This window comes from Enoplosus armatus, chromosome 11 (assembly GCF_043641665.1).
Source record: "Enoplosus armatus isolate fEnoArm2 chromosome 11, fEnoArm2.hap1, whole genome shotgun sequence".
Taxonomy (NCBI): Eukaryota; Metazoa; Chordata; class Actinopteri; order Centrarchiformes; family Enoplosidae; genus Enoplosus; species Enoplosus armatus.
In genome coordinates, this window is record NC_092190.1 from 6,065,295 (window position 1) to 6,082,196 (window position 16,902).

Genomic DNA, 16,902 nt, shown 5'->3' on the forward strand with positions numbered 1-16,902 from the left:
CAAAAGTGAAAATACTTATTATGCAGAACGGCCCATTTTCAGAATAACATATACAGTATATATATAAAAACATTTTGAAGCATAAAGTAGAGTAAAATACAGTGGCTACTTTAGCAAATGTACTTGGTTACAGTCCACCACTGTAAAATTGGCTACATATTGCCTAATGACTAGAGCAGGAAATGTGTATCCATCTTCACACCGCCTATTGAATGTGATGGCTGGAAATGAGAGCAATTAAAATAGAAGTACAATACAGAGCACAAAGTCCAGACTGCCAAATAAAAGCATGTAGAATGTGTTCACTGGCTCTGTACTGTCCTGTCTCCACTACAGAAGGAGCAGCGCCCTCTGCTGACGAAAGCGGACAAGAAAATGCTTACGGCACCTGGTATTCCCAGGCGGTCTCCCATCCAAGTACTAACCAGGCCCGACCCTGCTTAGCTTCCGAGATCAGACGAGATCGGGCGTGTTCAGAGTGGTATGGCCGTAAACGATTACTGCTGTCGCACACGGGCTATTTATAAATGCTAAAACATCACCAACGCTTCTTTTAATACAGTGTAAAAATGCTCTGTTGCAAGTCAAAGCCATGTATTCAAAATCTTAAGTAAAAGTACATAAGTAAATACATTTAAAGTTCCAAAAGTGAAAATACTTATTATGCAGAACGGCCCATTTTCAGAATAACATATACAGTATATATATAAAAACATTTTGAAGCATAAAGTAGAGTAAAATACAGTGGCTACTTAGGCAAATGTACTTGGTTACAGTCCACCACTGTAAAATTGGCTACATATTGCCTAATGACTAGAGCAGGAAATGTGTATCCATCTTCACACCGCCTATTGAATGTGATGGCTGGAAATGAGAGCAATTAAAATAGAAGTACAATACAGAGCACAAAGTCCAGACTGCCAAATAAAAGCATGTAGAATGTGTTCACTGGCTCTGTACTGTCCTGTCTCCACTACAGAAGGAGCAGCGCCCTCTGCTGACGAAAGCGGACAAGAAAATGCTTATGGCACCTGGTATTCCCAGGCGGTCTCCCATCCAAGTACTAACCAGGCCCGACCCTGCTTAGCTTCCGAGATCAGACGAGATCGGGCGTGTTCAGAGTGGTATGGCCGTAAACGATTACTGCTGTCGCACACGGGCTATTTATAAATGCTAAAACATCACCAACGCTTCTTTTAATACAGTGTAAAAATGCTCTGTTGCAAGTCAAAGCCATGTATTCAAAATCTTAAGTAAAAGTACATAAGTAAATACATTTAAAGTTCCAAAAGTGAAAATACTTATTATGCAGAACGGCCCATTTTCAGAATAACATATACAGTATATATATAAAAACATTTTGAAGCATAAAGTAGAGTAAAATACAGTGGCTACTTTAGCAAATGTACTTGGTTACAGTCCACCACTGTAAAATTGGCTACATATTGCCTAATGACTAGAGCAGGAAATGTGTATCCATCTTCACACCGCCTATTGAATGTGATGGCTGGAAATGAGAGCAATTAAAATAGAAGTACAATACAGAGCACAAAGTCCAGACTGCCAAATAAAAGCATGTAGAATGTGTTCACTGGCTCTGTACTGTCCTGTCTCCACTACAGAAGGAGCAGCGCCCTCTGCTGACGAAAGCGGACAAGAAAATGCTTACGGCACCTGGTATTCCCAGGCGGTCTCCCATCCAAGTACTAACCAGGCCCGACCCTGCTTAGCTTCCGAGATCAGACGAGATCGGGCGTGTTCAGAGTGGTATGGCCGTAAACGATTACTGCTGTCGCACACGGGCTATTTATAAATGCTAAAACATCACCAACGCTTCTTTTAATACAGTGTAAAAATGCTCTGTTGCAAGTCAAAGCCATGTATTCAAAATCTTAAGTAAAAGTACATAAGTAAATACATTTAAAGTTCCAAAAGTGAAAATACTTATTATGCAGAACGGCCCATTTTCAGAATAACATATACAGTATATATATAAAAACATTTTGAAGCATAAAGTAGAGTAAAATACAGTGGCTACTTAGGCAAATGTACTTGGTTACAGTCCACCACTGTAAAATTGGCTACATATTGCCTAATGACTAGAGCAGGAAATGTGTATCCATCTTCACACCGCCTATTGAATGTGATGGCTGGAAATGAGAGCAATTAAAATAGAAGTACAATACAGAGCACAAAGTCCAGACTGCCAAATAAAAGCATGTAGAATGTGTTCACTGGCTCTGTACTGTCCTGTCTCCACTACAGAAGGAGCAGCGCCCTCTGCTGACGAAAGCGGACAAGAAAATGCTTACGGCACGTGGTATTCCCAGGCGGTCTCCCATCCAAGTACTAACCAGGCCCGACCCTGCTTAGCTTCCGAGATCAGACGAGATCGGGCGTGTTCAGAGTGGTATGGCCGTAAACGATTATTGCTGTCGCACACGAGCTATTTATAAATGCTAAAACATCACCAACGCTTCTTTTAATACAGTGTAAAAATGCTCTGTTGCAAGTCAAAGCCATGTATTCAAAATCTTAAGTAAAAGTACATAAGTAAATACATTTAAAGTTCCAAAAGTAAAAATACTCATTATGCAGAACGGCCCATTTTCAGAATAACATATATATATATAAAAACATTTTGAAGCATAAAGTAGAATACAATACAGTGGCTACTTTAGCAAATGTACTTGGTTACAGTCCACCACTGTAAAATTGGCTACATATTGCCTAATGACTAGAGCAGGAAATGTGTATCCATCTTCACACCGCCTATTGAATGTGATGGCTGGAAATGAGAGCAATTAAAATAGAAGTACAATACAGAGCACAAAGTCCAGACTGCCAAATAAAAGCATGTAGAATGTGTTCACTGGCTCTGTACTGTCCTGTCTCCACTACAGAAGGAGCAGCGCCCTCTGCTGACGAAAGCGGACAAGAAAATGCTTACGGCACCTGGTATTCCCAGGCGGTCTCCCATCCAAGTACTAACCAGGCCCGACCCTGCTTAGCTTCCGAGATCAGACGAGATCGGGCGTGTTCAGAGTGGTATGGCCGTAAACGATTATTGCTGTCGCACACGAGCTATTTATAAATGCTAAAACATCACCAACGCTTCTTTTAATACAGTGTAAAAATGCTCTGTTGCAAGTCAAAGCCATGTATTCAAAATCTTAAGTAAAAGTACATAAGTAAATACATTTAAAGTTCCAAAAGTAAAAATACTCATTATGCAGAACGGCCCATTTTCAGAATAACATATATATATATAAAAACATTTTGAAGCATAAAGTAGAATACAATACAGTGGCTACTTTAGCAAATGTACTTGGTTACAGTCCACCACTGTAAAATTGGCTACATATTGCCTAATGACTAGAGCAGGAAATGTGTATCCATCTTCACACCGCCTATTGAATGTGATGGCTGGAAATGAGAGCAATTAAAATAGAAGTACAATACAGAGCACAAAGTCCAGACTGCCAAATAAAAGCATGTAGAATGTGTTCACTGGCTCTGTACTGTCCTGTCTCCACTACAGAAGGAGCAGCGCCCTCTGCTGACGAAAGCGGACAAGAAAATGCTTACGGCACCTGGTATTCCCAGGCGGTCTCCCATCCAAGTACTAACCAGGCCCGACCCTGCTTAGCTTCCGAGATCAGACGAGATCGGGCGTGTTCAGAGTGGTATGGCCGTAAACGATTACTGCTGTCGCACACGGGCTATTTATAAATGCTAAAACATCACCAACGCTTCTTTTAATACAGTGTAAAAATGCTCTGTTGCAAGTCAAAGCCATGTATTCAAAATCTTAAGTAAAAGTACATAAGTAAATACATTTAAAGTTCCAAAAGTGAAAATACTTATTATGCAGAACGGCCCATTTTCAGAATAACATATACAGTATATATATAAAAACATTTTGAAGCATAAAGTAGAGTAAAATACAGTGGCTACTTTAGCAAATGTACTTGGTTACAGTCCACCACTGTAAAATTGGCTACATATTGCCTAATGACTAGAGCAGGAAATGTGTATCCATCTTCACACCGCCTATTGAATGTGATGGCTGGAAATGAGAGCAATTAAAATAGAAGTACAATACAGAGCACAAAGTCCAGACTGCCAAATAAAAGCATGTAGAATGTGTTCACTGGCTCTGTACTGTCCTGTCTCCACTACAGAAGGAGCAGCGCCCTCTGCTGACGAAAGCGGACAAGAAAATGCTTACGGCACGTGGTATTCCCAGGCGGTCTCCCATCCAAGTACTAACCAGGCCCGACCCTGCTTAGCTTCCGAGATCAGACGAGATCGGGCGTGTTCAGAGTGGTATGGCCGTAAACGATTACTGCTGTCGCACACGGGCTATTTATAAATGCTAAAACATCACCAACGCTTCTTTTAATACAGTGTAAAAATGCTCTGTTGCAAGTCAAAGCCATGTATTCAAAATCTTAAGTAAAAGTACATAAGTAAATACATTTAAAGTTCCAAAAGTAAAAATACTCATTATGCAGAACGGCCCATTTTCAGAATAACATATATATATATAAAAACATTTTGAAGCATAAAGTAGAATACAATACAGTGGCTACTTTAGCAAATGTACTTGGTTACAGTCCACCACTGTAAAATTGGCTACATATTGCCTAATGACTAGAGCAGGAAATGTGTATCCATCTTCACACCGCCTATTGAATGTGATGGCTGGAAATGAGAGCAATTAAAATAGAAGTACAATACAGAGCACAAAGTCCAGACTGCCAAATAAAAGCATGTAGAATGTGTTCACTGGCTCTGTACTGTCCTGTCTCCACTACAGAAGGAGCAGCGCCCTCTGCTGACGAAAGCGGACAAGAAAATGCTTACGGCACGTGGTATTCCCAGGCGGTCTCCCATCCAAGTACTAACCAGGCCCGACCCTGCTTAGCTTCCGAGATCAGACGAGATCGGGCGTGTTCAGAGTGGTATGGCCGTAAACGATTACTGCTGTCGCACACGGGCTATTTATAAATGCTAAAACATCACCAACGCTTCTTTTAATACAGTGTAAAAATGCTCTGTTGCAAGTCAAAGCCATGTATTCAAAATCTTAAGTAAAAGTACATAAGTAAATACATTTAAAGTTCCAAAAGTAAAAATACTCATTATGCAGAACGGCCCATTTTCAGAATAACATATATATATATAAAAACATTTTGAAGCATAAAGTAGAATACAATACAGTGGCTACTTTAGCAAATGTACTTGGTTACAGTCCACCACTGTAAAATTGGCTACATATTGCCTAATGACTAGAGCAGGAAATGTGTATCCATCTTCACACCGCCTATTGAATGTGATGGCTGGAAATGAGAGCAATTAAAATAGAAGTACAATACAGAGCACAAAGTCCAGACTGCCAAATAAAAGCATGTAGAATGTGTTCACTGGCTCTGTACTGTCCTGTCTCCACTACAGAAGGAGCAGCGCCCTCTGCTGACGAAAGCGGACAAGAAAATGCTTACGGCACCTGGTATTCCCAGGCGGTCTCCCATCCAAGTACTAACCAGGCCCGACCCTGCTTAGCTTCCGAGATCAGACGAGATCGGGCGTGTTCAGAGTGGTATGGCCGTAAACGATTACTGCTGTCGCACACGGGCTATTTATAAATGCTAAAACATCACCAACGCTTCTTTTAATACAGTGTAAAAATGCTCTGTTGCAAGTCAAATCCATGTATTCAAAATCTTAAGTAAAAGTACATAAGTAAATACATTTAAAGTTCCAAAAGTAAAAATACTCATTATGCAGAACGGCCCATTTTCAGAATAACATATATATATATAAAAACATTTTGAAGCATAAAGTAGAGTAAAATACAGTGGCTACTTTAGCAAATGTACTTGGTTACAGTCCACCACTGTAAAATTGGCTACATATTGCCTAATGACGAGAGCAGGAAATGTGTATCCATCGGCAACACTGCATCTTCACACCGCCTATTGAATGTGATGGCTGGAAATGAGAGCAATTAAAATAGAAGTACAATACAGAGCACAAAGTCCAGACTGCCAAATAAAAGCATGTAGAATGTGTTCACTGGCTCTGTACTGTCCTGTCTCCACTACAGAAGGAGCAGCGCCCTCTGCTGACGAAAGCGGACAAGAAAATGCTTACGGCACCTGGTATTCCCAGGCGGTCTCCCATCCAAGTACTAACCAGGCCCGACCCTGCTTAGCTTCCGAGATCAGACGAGATCGGGCGTGTTCAGAGTGGTATGGCCGTAAACGATTACTGCTGTCGCACACGGGCTATTTATAAATGCTAAAACATCACCAACGCTTCTTTTAATACAGTGTAAAAATGCTCTGTTGCAAGTCAAATCCATGTATTCAAAATCTTAAGTAAAAGTACATAAGTAAATACATTTAAAGTTCCAAAAGTAAAAATACTCATTATGCAGAACGGCCCATTTTCAGAATAACATATATATATATAAAAACATTTTGAAGCATAAAGTAGAGTAAAATACAGTGGCTACTTTAGCAAATGTACTTGGTTACAGTCCACCACTGTAAAATTGGCTACATATTGCCTAATGACGAGAGCAGGAAATGTGTATCCATCGGCAACACTGCATCTTCACACCGCCTATTGAATGTGATGGCTGGAAATGAGAGCAATTAAAATAGAAGTACAATACAGAGCACAAAGTCCAGACTGCCAAATAAAAGCATGTAGAATGTGTTCACTGGCTCTGTACTGTCCTGTCTCCACTACAGAAGGAGCAGCGCCCTCTGCTGACGAAAGCGGACAAGAAAATGCTTACGGCACCTGGTATTCCCAGGCGGTCTCCCATCCAAGTACTAACCAGGCCCGACCCTGCTTAGCTTCCGAGATCAGACGAGATCGGGCGTGTTCAGAGTGGTATGGCCGTAAACGATTACTGCTGTCGCACACGGGCTATTTATAAATGCTAAAACATCACCAACGCTTCTTTTAATACAGTGTAAAAATGCTCTGTTGCAAGTCAAATCCATGTATTCAAAATCTTAAGTAAAAGTACATAAGTAAATACATTTAAAGTTCCAAAAGTAAAAATACTCATTATGCAGAACGGCCCATTTTCAGAATAACATATATATATATAAAAACATTTTGAAGCATAAAGTAGAGTAAAATACAGTGGCTACTTTAGCAAATGTACTTGGTTACAGTCCACCACTGTAAAATTGGCTACATATTGCCTAATGACTAGAGCAGGAAATGTGTATCCATCTTCACACCGCCTATTGAATGTGATGGCTGGAAATGAGAGCAATTAAAATAGAAGTACAATACAGAGCACAAAGTCCAGACTGCCAAATAAAAGCATGTAGAATGTGTTCACTGGCTCTGTACTGTCCTGTCTCCACTACAGAAGGAGCAGCGCCCTCTGCTGACGAAAGCGGACAAGAAAATGCTTACGGCACCTGGTATTCCCAGGCGGTCTCCCATCCAAGTACTAACCAGGCCCGACCCTGCTTAGCTTCCGAGATCAGACGAGATCGGGCGTGTTCAGAGTGGTATGGCCGTAAACGACTACTGCTGTCGCACACGGGCTATTTATAAATGCTAAAACATCACCAACGCTTCTTTTAATACAGTGTAAAAATGCTCTGTTGCAAGTCAAAGCCATGTATTCAAAATCTTAAGTAAAAGTACATAAGTAAATACATTTAAAGTTCCAAAAGTGAAAATACTTATTATGCAGAACGGCCCATTTTCAGAATAACATATACAGTATATATATAAAAACATTTTGAAGCATAAAGTAGAGTAAAATACAGTGGCTACTTTAGCAAATGTACTTGGTTACAGTCCACCACTGTAAAATTGGCTACATATTGCCTAATGACTAGAGCAGGAAATGTGTATCCATCTTCACACCGCCTATTGAATGTGATGGCTGGAAATGAGAGCAATTAAAATAGAAGTACAATACAGAGCACAAAGTCCAGACTGCCAAATAAAAGCATGTAGAATGTGTTCACTGGCTTTGTACTGTCCTGTCTCCACTACAGAAGGAGCAGCGCCCTCTGCTGACGAAAGCGGACAAGAAAATGCTTACGGCACGTGGTATTCCCAGGCGGTCTCCCATCCAAGTACTAACCAGGCCCGACCCTGCTTAGCTTCCGAGATCAGACGAGATCGGGCGTGTTCAGAGTGGTATGGCCGTAAACGAGTACTGCTGTCGCACACGGGCTATTTATAAATGCTAAAACATCACCAACGCTTCTTTTAGTACAGTGTAAAAATGCTCTGTTGCAAGTCAAATCCATGTATTCAAAATCTTAAGTAAAAGTACATAAGTAAATACATTTAAAGTTCCAAAAGTAAAAATACTCATTATGCAGAACGGCCCATTTTCAGAATAACATATATATATATAAAAACATTTTGAAGCATAAAGTAGAGTAAAATACAGTGGCTACTTTAGCAAATGTACTTGGTTACAGTCCACCACTGTAAAATTGGCTACATATTGCCTAATGACTAGAGCAGGAAATGTGTATCCATCTTCACACCGCCTATTGAATGTGATGGCTGGAAATGAGAGCAATTAAAATAGAAGTACAATACAGAGCACAAAGTCCAGACTGCCAAATAAAAGCATGTAGAATGTGTTCACTGGCTCTGTACTGTCCTGTCTCCACTACAGAAGGAGCAGCGCCCTCTGCTGACGAAAGCGGACAAGAAAATGCTTACGGCACCTGGTATTCCCAGGCGGTCTCCCATCCAAGTACTAACCAGGCCCGACCCTGCTTAGCTTCCGAGATCAGACGAGATCGGGCGTGTTCAGAGTGGTATGGCCGTAAACGACTACTGCTGTCGCACACGGGCTATTTATAAATGCTAAAACATCACCAACGCTTCTTTTAATACAGTGTAAAAATGCTCTGTTGCAAGTCAAAGCCATGTATTCAAAATCTTAAGTAAAAGTACATAAGTAAATACATTTAAAGTTCCAAAAGTGAAAATACTTATTATGCAGAACGGCCCATTTTCAGAATAACATATACAGTATATATATAAAAACATTTTGAAGCATAAAGTAGAGTAAAATACAGTGGCTACTTTAGCAAATGTACTTGGTTACAGTCCACCACTGTAAAATTGGCTACATATTGCCTAATGACTAGAGCAGGAAATGTGTATCCATCTTCACACCGCCTATTGAATGTGATGGCTGGAAATGAGAGCAATTAAAATAGAAGTACAATACAGAGCACAAAGTCCAGACTGCCAAATAAAAGCATGTAGAATGTGTTCACTGGCTCTGTACTGTCCTGTCTCCACTACAGAAGGAGCAGCGCCCTCTGCTGACGAAAGCGGACAAGAAAATGCTTACGGCACCTGGTATTCCCAGGCGGTCTCCCATCCAAGTACTAACCAGGCCCGACCCTGCTTAGCTTCCGAGATCAGACGAGATCGGGCGTGTTCAGAGTGGTATGGCCGTAAACGATTACTGCTGTCGCACACGGGCTATTTATAAATGCTAAAACATCACCAACGCTTCTTTTAATACAGTGTAAAAATGCTCTGTTGCAAGTCAAATCCATGTATTCAAAATCTTAAGTAAAAGTACATAAGTAAATACATTTAAAGTTCCAAAAGTAAAAATACTCATTATGCAGAACGGCCCATTTTCAGAATAACATATATATATATAAAAACATTTTGAAGCATAAAGTAGAGTAAAATACAGTGGCTACTTTAGCAAATGTACTTGGTTACAGTCCACCACTGTAAAATTGGCTACATATTGCCTAATGACGAGAGCAGGAAATGTGTATCCATCGGCAACACTGCATCTTCACACCGCCTATTGAATGTGATGGCTGGAAATGAGAGCAATTAAAATAGAAGTACAATACAGAGCACAAAGTCCAGACTGCCAAATAAAAGCATGTAGAATGTGTTCACTGGCTCTGTACTGTCCTGTCTCCACTACAGAAGGAGCAGCGCCCTCTGCTGACGAAAGCGGACAAGAAAATGCTTACGGCACCTGGTATTCCCAGGCGGTCTCCCATCCAAGTACTAACCAGGCCCGACCCTGCTTAGCTTCCGAGATCAGACGAGATCGGGCGTGTTCAGAGTGGTATGGCCGTAAACGATTACTGCTGTCGCACACGGGCTATTTATAAATGCTAAAACATCACCAACGCTTCTTTTAATACAGTGTAAAAATGCTCTGTTGCAAGTCAAATCCATATATTCAAAATCTTAAGTAAAAGTACATAAGTAAATACATTTAAAGTTCCAAAAGTGAAAATACTTATTATGCAGAACGGCCCATTTTCAGAATAACATATACAGTATATATATAAAAACATTTTGAAGCATAAAGTAGAGTAAAATACAGTGGCTACTTAGGCAAATGTACTTGGTTACAGTCCACCACTGTAAAATTGGCTACATATTGCCTAATGACTAGAGCAGGAAATGTGTATCCATCTTCACACCGCCTATTGAATGTGATGGCTGGAAATGAGAGCAATTAAAATAGAAGTACAATACAGAGCACAAAGTCCAGACTGCCAAATAAAAGCATGTAGAATGTGTTCACTGGCTCTGTACTGTCCTGTCTCCACTACAGAAGGAGCAGCGCCCTCTGCTGACGAAAGCGGACAAGAAAATGCTTACGGCACCTGGTATTCCCAGGCGGTCTCCCATCCAAGTACTAACCAGGCCCGACCCTGCTTAGCTTCCGAGATCAGACGAGATCGGGCGTGTTCAGAGTGGTATGGCCGTAAACGATTACTGCTGTCGCACACGGGCTATTTATAAATGCTAAAACATCACCAACGCTTCTTTTAATACAGTGTAAAAATGCTCTGTTGCAAGTCAAAGCCATGTATTCAAAATCTTAAGTAAAAGTACATAAGTAAATACATTTAAAGTTCCAAAAGTGAAAATACTTATTATGCAGAACGGCCCATTTTCAGAATAACATATACAGTATATATATAAAAACATTTTGAAGCATAAAGTAGAGTAAAATACAGTGGCTACTTTAGCAAATGTACTTGGTTACAGTCCACCACTGTAAAATTGGCTACATATTGCCTAATGACTAGAGCAGGAAATGTGTATCCATCTTCACACCGCCTATTGAATGTGATGGCTGGAAATGAGAGCAATTAAAATAGAAGTACAATACAGAGCACAAAGTCCAGACTGCCAAATAAAAGCATGTAGAATGTGTTCACTGGCTCTGTACTGTCCTGTCTCCACTACAGAAGGAGCAGCGCCCTCTGCTGACGAAAGCGGACAAGAAAATGCTTACGGCACCTGGTATTCCCAGGCGGTCTCCTATCCAAGTACTAACCAGGCCCGACCCTGCTTAGCTTCCGAGATCAGACGAGGTCGGGCGTGTTCAGAGTGGTATGGCCGTAAACAATTACTGCTGTCGCACACGGGCTATTTATAAATGCTAAAACATCACCAACGCTTCTTTTAATACAGTGTAAAAATGCTCTGTTGCAAGTCAAATCCATGTATTCAAAATTTTAAGTAAAAGTACATAAGTAAATACATTTAAAGTTCCAAAAGTAAAAATACTCATTATGCAGAACGGCCCATTTTCAGAATAACATATATATATATAAAAACATTTTGAAGCATAAAGTAGAGTAAAATACAGTGGCTACTTTAGCAAATGTACTTGGTTACAGTCCACCACTGTAAAATTGGCTACATATTGCCTAATGACGAGAGCAGGAAATGTGTATCCATCGGCAACACTGCATCTTCACACCGCCTATTGAATGTGATGGCTGGAAATGAGAGCAATTAAAATAGAAGTACAATACAGAGCACAAAGTCCAGACTGCCAAATAAAAGCATGTAGAATGTGTTCACTGGCTCTGTACTGTCCTGTCTCCACTACAGAAGGAGCAGCGCCCTCTGCTGACGAAAGCGGACAAGAAAATGCTTACGGCACCTGGTATTCCCAGGCGGTCTCCTATCCAAGTACTAACCAGGCCCGACCCTGCTTAGCTTCCGAGATCAGACGAGGTCGGGCGTGTTCAGAGTGGTATGGCCGTAAACAATTACTGCTGTCGCACACGGGCTATTTATAAATGCTAAAACATCACCAACGCTTCTTTTAATACAGTGTAAAAATGCTCTGTTGCAAGTCAAATCCATGTATTCAAAATCTTACGTAAAAGTACATAAGTAAATACATTTAAAGTTCCAAAAGTAAAAATACTCATTATGCAGAACGGCCCATTTTCAGAATAACATATATATATATAAAAACATTTTGAAGCATAAAGTAGAGTAAAATACAGTGGCTACTTTAGCAAATGTACTTGGTTACAGTCCACCACTGTAAAATTGGCTACATATTGCCTAATGACGAGAGCAGGAAATGTGTATCCATCGGCAACACTGCATCTTCACACCGCCTATTGAATGTGATGGCTGGAAATGAGAGCAATTAAAATAGAAGTACAATACAGAGCACAAAGTCCAGACTGCCAAATAAAAGCATGTAGAATGTGTTCACTGGCTCTGTACTGTCCTGTCTCCACTACAGAAGGAGCAGCGCCCTCTGCTGACGAAAGCGGACAAGAAAATGCTTACGGCACCTGGTATTCCCAGGCGGTCTCCCATCCAAGTACTAACCAGGCCCAACCCTGCTTAGCTTCCGAGATCAGACAAGATCGGGCGTGTTCAGAGTGGTATGGCCGTAAACGATTACTGCTGTCGCACACGGGCTATTTATAAATGCTAAAACGTCACCAACGCTTCTTTTAATACAGTGTAAAAATGCTCTGTTGCAAGTCAAATCCATGTATTCAAAATCTTAAGTAAAAGTACATAAGTAAATACATTTAAAGTTTCAAAAGTAAAAATACTCATTATGCAGAACGGCCCATTTTCAGAATAACATATATATATATAAAAACATTTTGAAGCATAAAGTAGAGTAAAATACAGTGGCTACTTTAGCAAATGTACTTGGTTACAGTCCACCACTGTAAAATTGGCTACATATTGCCTAATGACTAGAGCAGGAAATGTGTATCCATCTTCACACCGCCTATTGAATGTGATGGCTGGAAATGAGAGCAATTAAAATAGAAGTACAATACAGAGCACAAAGTCCAGACTGCCAAATAAAAGCATGTAGAATGTGTTCACTGGCTCTGTACTGTCCTGTCTCCACTACAGAAGGAGCAGCGCCCTCTGCTGACGAAAGCGGACAAGAAAATGCTTACGGCACCTGGTATTCCCAGGCGGTCTCCCATCCAAGTACTAACCAGGCCCGACCCTGCTTAGCTTCCGAGATCAGACGAGATCGGGCGTGTTCAGAGTGGTATGGCCGTAAACGATTACTGCTGTCGCACACGGGCTATTTATAAATGCTAAAACATCACCAACGCTTCTTTTAATACAGTGTAAAAATGCTCTGTTGCAAGTCAAAGCCATGTATTCAAAATCTTAAGTAAAAGTACATAAGTAAATACATTTAAAGTTCCAAAAGTGAAAATACTTATTATGCAGAACGGCCCATTTTCAGAATAACATATACAGTATATATATAAAAACATTTTGAAGCATAAAGTAGAGTAAAATACAGTGGCTACTTAGGCAAATGTACTTGGTTACAGTCCACCACTGTAAAATTGGCTACATATTGCCTAATGACTAGAGCAGGAAATGTGTATCCATCTTCACACCGCCTATTGAATGTGATGGCTGGAAATGAGAGCAATTAAAATAGAAGTACAATACAGAGCACAAAGTCCAGACTGCCAAATAAAAGCATGTAGAATGTGTTCACTGGCTCTGTACTGTCCTGTCTCCACTACAGAAGGAGCAGCGCCCTCTGCTGACGAAAGCGGACAAGAAAATGCTTACGGCACCTGGTATTCCCAGGCGGTCTCCCATCCAAGTACTAACCAGGCCCGACCCTGCTTAGCTTCCGAGATCAGACGAGATCGGGCGTGTTCAGAGTGGTATGGCCGTAAACGATTACTGCTGTCGCACACGGGCTATTTATAAATGCTAAAACATCACCAACGCTTCTTTTAATACAGTGTAAAAATGCTCTGTTGCAAGTCAAAGCCATGTATTCAAAATCTTAAGTAAAAGTACATAAGTAAATACATTTAAAGTTCCAAAAGTGAAAATACTTATTATGCAGAACGGCCCATTTTCAGAATAACATATACAGTATATATATAAAAACATTTTGAAGCATAAAGTAGAGTAAAATACAGTGGCTACTTTAGCAAATGTACTTGGTTACAGTCCACCACTGTAAAATTGGCTACATATTGCCTAATGACTAGAGCAGGAAATGTGTATCCATCTTCACACCGCCTATTGAATGTGATGGCTGGAAATGAGAGCAATTAAAATAGAAGTACAATACAGAGCACAAAGTCCAGACTGCCAAATAAAAGCATGTAGAATGTGTTCACTGGCTCTGTACTGTCCTGTCTCCACTACAGAAGGAGCAGCGCCCTCTGCTGACGAAAGCGGACAAGAAAATGCTTACGGCACCTGGTATTCCCAGGCGGTCTCCCATCCAAGTACTAACCAGGCCCGACCCTGCTTAGCTTCCGAGATCAGACGAGATCGGGCGTGTTCAGAGTGGTATGGCCGTAAACGATTACTGCTGTCGCACACGGGCTATTTATAAATGCTAAAACATCACCAACGCTTCTTTTAATACAGTGTAAAAATGCTCTGTTGCAAGTCAAAGCCATGTATTCAAAATCTTAAGTAAAAGTACATAAGTAAATACATTTAAAGTTCCAAAAGTGAAAATACTTATTATGCAGAACGGCCCATTTTCAGAATAACATATACAGTATATATATAAAAACATTTTGAAGCATAAAGTAGAGTAAAATACAGTGGCTACTTTAGCAAATGTACTTGGTTACAGTCCACCACTGTAAAATTGGCTACATATTGCCTAATGACTAGAGCAGGAAATGTGTATCCATCTTCACACCGCCTATTGAATGTGATGGCTGGAAATGAGAGCAATTAAAATAGAAGTACAATACAGAGCACAAAGTCCAGACTGCCAAATAAAAGCATGTAGAATGTGTTCACTGGCTCTGTACTGTCCTGTCTCCACTACAGAAGGAGCAGCGCCCTCTGCTGACGAAAGCGGACAAGAAAATGCTTACGGCACGTGGTATTCCCAGGCGGTCTCCCATCCAAGTACTAACCAGGCCCGACCCTGCTTAGCTTCCGAGATCAGACGAGATCGGGCGTGTTCAGAGTGGTATGGCCGTAAACGATTACTGCTGTCGCACACGGGCTATTTATAAATGCTAAAACATCACCAACGCTTCTTTTAATACAGTGTAAAAATGCTCTGTTGCAAGTCAAAGCCATGTATTCAAAATCTTAAGTAAAAGTACATAAGTAAATACATTTAAAGTTCCAAAAGTAAAAATACTCATTATGCAGAACGGCCCATTTTCAGAATAACATATATATATATAAAAACATTTTGAAGCATAAAGTAGAGTAAAATACAGTGGCTACTTTAGCAAATGTACTTGGTTACAGTCCACCACTGTAAAATTGGCTACATATTGCCTAATGACTAGAGCAGGAAATGTGTATCCATCTTCACACCGCCTATTGAATGTGATGGCTGGAAATGAGAGCAATTAAAATAGAAGTACAATACAGAGCACAAAGTCCAGACTGCCAAATAAAAGCATGTAGAATGTGTTCACTGGCTCTGTACTGTCCTGTCTCCACTACAGAAGGAGCAGCGCCCTCTGCTGACGAAAGCGGACAAGAAAATGCTTACGGCACCTGGTATTCCCAGGCGGTCTCCCATCCAAGTACTAACCAGGCCCGACCCTGCTTAGCTTCCGAGATCAGACGAGATCGGGCGTGTTCAGAGTGGTATGGCCGTAAACGATTACTGCTGTCGCACACGGGCTATTTATAAATGCTAAAACATCACCAACGCTTCTTTTAATACAGTGTAAAAATGCTCTGTTGCAAGTCAAAGCCATGTATTCAAAATCTTAAGTAAAAGTACATAAGTAAATACATTTAAAGTTCCAAAAGTGAAAATACTTATTATGCAGAACGGCCCATTTTCAGAATAACATATACAGTATATATATAAAAACATTTTGAAGCATAAAGTAGAGTAAAATACAGTGGCTACTTTAGCAAATGTACTTGGTTACAGTCCACCACTGTAAAATTGGCTACATATTGCCTAATGACTAGAGCAGGAAATGTGTATCCATCTTCACACCGCCTATTGAATGTGATGGCTGGAAATGAGAGCAATTAAAATAGAAGTACAATACAGAGCACAAAGTCCAGACTGCCAAATAAAAGCATGTAGAATGTGTTCACTGGCTCTGTACTGTCCTGTCTCCACTACAGAAGGAGCAGCGCCCTCTGCTGACGAAAGCGGACAAGAAAATGCTTACGGCACGTGGTATTCCCAGGCGGTCTCCCATCCAAGTACTAACCAGGCCCGACCCTGCTTAGCTTCCGAGATCAGACGAGATCGGGCGTGTTCAGAGTGGTATGGCCGTAAACGATTACTGCTGTCGCACACGGGCTATTTATAAATGCTAAAACATCACCAACGCTTCTTTTAATACAGTGTAAAAATGCTCTGTTGCAAGTCAAAGCCATGTATTCAAAATCTTAAGTAAAAGTACATAAGTAAATACATTTAAAGTTCCAAAAGTAAAAATACTCATTATGCAGAACGGCCCATTTTCAGAATAACATATATATATATAAAAACATTTTGAAGCATAAAGTAGAGTAAAATACAGTGGCTACTTTAGCAAATGTACTTGGTTACAGTCCACCACTGTAAAATTGGCTACATATTGCCTAATGACTAGAGCAGGAAAT

At 40.5% G+C, this 16,902-nt stretch overlaps 26 non-coding genes across 26 annotated transcripts; all 26 read right to left on the bottom strand.

Moving 5' to 3' along the window:
• Positions 1 to 376: 376 nt before the first annotated feature.
• On the bottom strand, positions 377 to 495 carry LOC139293662 (5S ribosomal RNA). The gene has a single exon (XR_011598261.1). It is a non-coding gene; the product is annotated as a 5S ribosomal RNA (ribosomal RNA).
• Positions 496 to 1,019: 524 nt separating this feature from the next.
• On the bottom strand, positions 1,020 to 1,138 carry LOC139293578 (5S ribosomal RNA). The gene has a single exon (XR_011598181.1). It is a non-coding gene; the product is annotated as a 5S ribosomal RNA (ribosomal RNA).
• A 524-nt stretch (positions 1,139 to 1,662) lies between these two features.
• Positions 1,663 to 1,781, bottom strand: LOC139293674 (5S ribosomal RNA). The gene has a single exon (XR_011598272.1). It is a non-coding gene; the product is annotated as a 5S ribosomal RNA (ribosomal RNA).
• A 524-nt stretch (positions 1,782 to 2,305) lies between these two features.
• Positions 2,306 to 2,424, bottom strand: LOC139293612 (5S ribosomal RNA). The gene has a single exon (XR_011598215.1). It is a non-coding gene; the product is annotated as a 5S ribosomal RNA (ribosomal RNA).
• A 519-nt stretch (positions 2,425 to 2,943) lies between these two features.
• LOC139293685 (5S ribosomal RNA) lies at positions 2,944 to 3,062 on the bottom strand. Its single transcript, XR_011598283.1, has one exon. It is a non-coding gene; the product is annotated as a 5S ribosomal RNA (ribosomal RNA).
• Positions 3,063 to 3,581: 519 nt separating this feature from the next.
• Positions 3,582 to 3,700, bottom strand: LOC139293696 (5S ribosomal RNA). The gene has a single exon (XR_011598284.1). It is a non-coding gene; the product is annotated as a 5S ribosomal RNA (ribosomal RNA).
• A 524-nt stretch (positions 3,701 to 4,224) lies between these two features.
• Positions 4,225 to 4,343, bottom strand: LOC139293614 (5S ribosomal RNA). The gene has a single exon (XR_011598217.1). It is a non-coding gene; the product is annotated as a 5S ribosomal RNA (ribosomal RNA).
• A 519-nt stretch (positions 4,344 to 4,862) lies between these two features.
• On the bottom strand, positions 4,863 to 4,981 carry LOC139293615 (5S ribosomal RNA). The gene has a single exon (XR_011598218.1). It is a non-coding gene; the product is annotated as a 5S ribosomal RNA (ribosomal RNA).
• A 519-nt stretch (positions 4,982 to 5,500) lies between these two features.
• Positions 5,501 to 5,619, bottom strand: LOC139293704 (5S ribosomal RNA). The gene has a single exon (XR_011598290.1). It is a non-coding gene; the product is annotated as a 5S ribosomal RNA (ribosomal RNA).
• Positions 5,620 to 6,152: 533 nt separating this feature from the next.
• LOC139293715 (5S ribosomal RNA) lies at positions 6,153 to 6,271 on the bottom strand. Its single transcript, XR_011598301.1, has one exon. It is a non-coding gene; the product is annotated as a 5S ribosomal RNA (ribosomal RNA).
• Positions 6,272 to 6,804: 533 nt separating this feature from the next.
• Positions 6,805 to 6,923, bottom strand: LOC139293726 (5S ribosomal RNA). The gene has a single exon (XR_011598312.1). It is a non-coding gene; the product is annotated as a 5S ribosomal RNA (ribosomal RNA).
• A 519-nt stretch (positions 6,924 to 7,442) lies between these two features.
• Positions 7,443 to 7,561, bottom strand: LOC139293737 (5S ribosomal RNA). Its single transcript, XR_011598323.1, has one exon. It is a non-coding gene; the product is annotated as a 5S ribosomal RNA (ribosomal RNA).
• Positions 7,562 to 8,085: 524 nt separating this feature from the next.
• Positions 8,086 to 8,204, bottom strand: LOC139293616 (5S ribosomal RNA). The gene has a single exon (XR_011598219.1). It is a non-coding gene; the product is annotated as a 5S ribosomal RNA (ribosomal RNA).
• A 519-nt stretch (positions 8,205 to 8,723) lies between these two features.
• Positions 8,724 to 8,842, bottom strand: LOC139293749 (5S ribosomal RNA). Its single transcript, XR_011598334.1, has one exon. It is a non-coding gene; the product is annotated as a 5S ribosomal RNA (ribosomal RNA).
• A 524-nt stretch (positions 8,843 to 9,366) lies between these two features.
• Positions 9,367 to 9,485, bottom strand: LOC139293762 (5S ribosomal RNA). Its single transcript, XR_011598346.1, has one exon. It is a non-coding gene; the product is annotated as a 5S ribosomal RNA (ribosomal RNA).
• A 533-nt stretch (positions 9,486 to 10,018) lies between these two features.
• Positions 10,019 to 10,137, bottom strand: LOC139293773 (5S ribosomal RNA). Its single transcript, XR_011598357.1, has one exon. It is a non-coding gene; the product is annotated as a 5S ribosomal RNA (ribosomal RNA).
• Positions 10,138 to 10,661: 524 nt separating this feature from the next.
• Positions 10,662 to 10,780, bottom strand: LOC139293785 (5S ribosomal RNA). The gene has a single exon (XR_011598368.1). It is a non-coding gene; the product is annotated as a 5S ribosomal RNA (ribosomal RNA).
• A 524-nt stretch (positions 10,781 to 11,304) lies between these two features.
• On the bottom strand, positions 11,305 to 11,423 carry LOC139293663 (5S ribosomal RNA). The gene has a single exon (XR_011598262.1). It is a non-coding gene; the product is annotated as a 5S ribosomal RNA (ribosomal RNA).
• Positions 11,424 to 11,956: 533 nt separating this feature from the next.
• LOC139293664 (5S ribosomal RNA) lies at positions 11,957 to 12,075 on the bottom strand. Its single transcript, XR_011598263.1, has one exon. It is a non-coding gene; the product is annotated as a 5S ribosomal RNA (ribosomal RNA).
• A 533-nt stretch (positions 12,076 to 12,608) lies between these two features.
• On the bottom strand, positions 12,609 to 12,727 carry LOC139293565 (5S ribosomal RNA). Its single transcript, XR_011598169.1, has one exon. It is a non-coding gene; the product is annotated as a 5S ribosomal RNA (ribosomal RNA).
• A 519-nt stretch (positions 12,728 to 13,246) lies between these two features.
• Positions 13,247 to 13,365, bottom strand: LOC139293797 (5S ribosomal RNA). The gene has a single exon (XR_011598379.1). It is a non-coding gene; the product is annotated as a 5S ribosomal RNA (ribosomal RNA).
• Positions 13,366 to 13,889: 524 nt separating this feature from the next.
• On the bottom strand, positions 13,890 to 14,008 carry LOC139293810 (5S ribosomal RNA). The gene has a single exon (XR_011598390.1). It is a non-coding gene; the product is annotated as a 5S ribosomal RNA (ribosomal RNA).
• A 524-nt stretch (positions 14,009 to 14,532) lies between these two features.
• LOC139292965 (5S ribosomal RNA) lies at positions 14,533 to 14,651 on the bottom strand. The gene has a single exon (XR_011597633.1). It is a non-coding gene; the product is annotated as a 5S ribosomal RNA (ribosomal RNA).
• A 524-nt stretch (positions 14,652 to 15,175) lies between these two features.
• LOC139293617 (5S ribosomal RNA) lies at positions 15,176 to 15,294 on the bottom strand. The gene has a single exon (XR_011598220.1). It is a non-coding gene; the product is annotated as a 5S ribosomal RNA (ribosomal RNA).
• A 519-nt stretch (positions 15,295 to 15,813) lies between these two features.
• On the bottom strand, positions 15,814 to 15,932 carry LOC139292977 (5S ribosomal RNA). Its single transcript, XR_011597644.1, has one exon. It is a non-coding gene; the product is annotated as a 5S ribosomal RNA (ribosomal RNA).
• Positions 15,933 to 16,456: 524 nt separating this feature from the next.
• LOC139293619 (5S ribosomal RNA) lies at positions 16,457 to 16,575 on the bottom strand. The gene has a single exon (XR_011598221.1). It is a non-coding gene; the product is annotated as a 5S ribosomal RNA (ribosomal RNA).
• Between the last annotated feature and the right edge of the window lie 327 nt (positions 16,576 to 16,902).